This window comes from Montipora capricornis, chromosome 1, assembly GCF_036669925.1.
Source record: "Montipora capricornis isolate CH-2021 chromosome 1, ASM3666992v2, whole genome shotgun sequence".
Taxonomy (NCBI): domain Eukaryota; kingdom Metazoa; phylum Cnidaria; class Anthozoa; order Scleractinia; family Acroporidae; genus Montipora; species Montipora capricornis.
This window is the reverse complement of record NC_090883.1, coordinates 29,097,171-29,099,670: the sequence shown is the minus strand read 5'-3', so window position 1 is coordinate 29,099,670 and position 2,500 is coordinate 29,097,171. Positions and strand designations below refer to the sequence as shown.

General features: G+C 38.4%; 1 protein-coding gene and 1 long non-coding RNA gene across 7 annotated transcripts in view; both read right to left on the bottom strand.

The window, feature by feature from the left end:
• LOC138037915 (uncharacterized) overlaps positions 1 to 2,028 on the bottom strand; it is a 4,755-nt gene extending 2,727 nt beyond the window's left edge. The window contains exons 1-2 of the long non-coding RNA XR_011130146.1: positions 1,903 to 2,028; positions 1,398 to 1,756 (exon numbers count right to left, since the gene is read on the bottom strand). This is a non-coding gene — a long non-coding RNA (uncharacterized lncRNA). The remainder of the gene's footprint in view (positions 1 to 1,397; positions 1,757 to 1,902) is intronic.
• The window catches only part of LOC138037613 (uncharacterized), a 119,432-nt gene that overhangs the window by 16,869 nt on the left and 100,063 nt on the right, over positions 1 to 2,500 (bottom strand). The window lies entirely within an intron of this gene.

The following is a 2,500-nucleotide window of genomic DNA, read 5'->3' as shown; positions in this document are numbered from 1 at the left end:
TTGTACAAGTAATCTTAACAAGTTGAACAAATCCCAGTGAAGTACCGATAACATTCCCTTGAGTGAGGAAAGTAATTTGCAATTACTTAAGTTTTTCATTCCTTTGCTTGTAGTGCAACATGCCTTGGTGCAGCCACCCAACAAACTTTTTTACAAGTTTAATAGCCAACCAGAGAGCCTTTCCAATGTTAAAAACACCACCACGAAACTGTTAATCTTATTTGTAAACAAAGTTATGGTGTTTGCGGCAAGATACAGAGCCAACAAACTGGTGAAAAAGTTTGTTGGGTAGTTACACTAAGTGCGTCGAGCTATAAAGATTGGCATAAAAATACTTGCACCACTTTCTCAACAAATCAGATATAAAACCAAAACCAAGTTTTTCAGAGTTTTGTACTGGCTATGGGTAATTGCTTTAACTTATGAATGGTTGTATGGCTTGTAAGGGGCCAATTATTTTGGGAGAGAACACAATAACCCACAGTTACAGCTGTGTGGATCAGTTGTTTACAAATTTATTGTCATTTGACAAATAAAATTTCATAAATTTATTTTCTTTTTTTTGGTTAATTTCTTTATCCTTTCTCTTTCCAGTCTTTCCTTTAACTCTTCCCTTCTTCTCAATTCTTCTTCCTCTTGTTTTCGTTTTTCCTCTGGGCTTCTGAAATGTATTAATTTTTGAAGACCAAAAATTCCTTAAGTGTTTCCTTTTCTAATGATAAAATCAAATCTGGAAAACTGAATTGGCGAAAGCAAGGTACATGTACCTTTTCTCCTCCTCGTTTTCTTCTGGCCAAACAACACCTCTCGGTTTTGAAAATTTCGGACGACGAACTTTGCTTCTTCAAACATAGAAAAACGAATATATTTAGCTAGCAACTGAAGCCAATTGCCTTGAAAATAACATTTATTAAAAGCAAAACAAAACAAAACCCGACAATTAAATGCACTACCTTTGTTTTGGCATTCCGCAAGTTAATTAAGAAACAAAACAAGTCGTAACCATTGAGCCGGAAAATTTAAAACACGGAGGGGAAAATTCCCGCGCTTTTTGAGGACGCGACCGGTCGACACAGCATCAAATAAAGAGCGGGAAATTTGTGGTCAAAAAAATGTCTGACAAAAGGAGAACACTTGATCGAAATATTCGCAAATGACAGCTCGAGAATCTGTTGATCAATTTAACTTACAGTGAAGTTCGACACATTTAAATATGACAGTGTAGAATGAACAATCTACCCCTAGCCCTTGACGTTGTCCTGTCAAGAATTTAATATCGTAAATAGAGTACCATGACCTTTGAGTTAACCGTTTAATGCTCATAGGTCCGTTGTTAAATAATCGTCATAATATTTCATCAATGAAACAAATAAACAACACAAAAAATAAAAACTAACCTGAGGCAACTGTCAAAGTTCTCCGCTAGGTTGGTGGAAAGCGCCAACAGTCAGTACCGCCGTATCTAGTGTGTTATACGAAACCATAACGCGATAAAACCTCGAAGTCGTCTTGCAAATACTGACAAAAAAATCCACTCTCATACAATCGAGATTGGTGCAAACTGAAACCAGGTGTGTAATCTTCTTTTGAGTGCATGGGCTAATGGACAGCATTCCTTGATGAGCGGAGCTAGGAGAATGAGAAACGAGTGTCGTTCTGGACGGATCCTTCCTGTCACCTTCCATAAAATCTACTTCTGAACCATTTCACTGGTGAAAAAGATCCAATATAAACATTTCCACTCGACAAACGCACTCTGTTGAAAACAATAAGACTTTTCAACGTAAAATTGGACTGAGGCAACCCTATCAATTTTGAGCGCGAAATCATGCTTCGGTAAAACGTCGAGAAGAAACTGCTAACTATTAAAGTTTTCAATACAACAGGAAAAACAGAACTTACCAGTATATCGGGCTGTTTCCGACGATGACCTTTTCAGCACATTCGACACACATACCGTCGAAAGTTATAAGAAATAGCCAAAAAAATGCGGGGACGTAACCGCACAACGAAAAACTTTGCTCCCACGTGATGGAACGAAAAACACAATTACGACCAGCGGACTCATCTCAAAATCTACCGCTGCAACGTTATAGCGCGGGCTTTAAGTGGATCTGGCAGCCCAAGAATGAAACGCTCGTGGCGTAGGAAGCCAGACATGTTATCAGAAAAGATTGGAGTGAATGCGCTATATAGCTGATCATATTTAATTGTTACTCTCTCAAACACCTTCGGTATCACTGATATGACACTAACAGGACGATAATTTGATTTGGATGTTTCGTCATCTTTCTTGTAGACAGGAGTAACGTTACTGAGTTTCCATTGATAAGGCCACTCGCCGACGCCAATACAATGATTAAAAAGCTTTGTCAGAGGTGCAGTAATGACGGGGGTAGCTATTTTAAGCAGCTTAGATGGTATACCGTCAGGACCAGTTGATTTCCTTATGTTCAGATTAGAGAGAATATCAGAAACATGGGCTTCGCTGACTGGATGA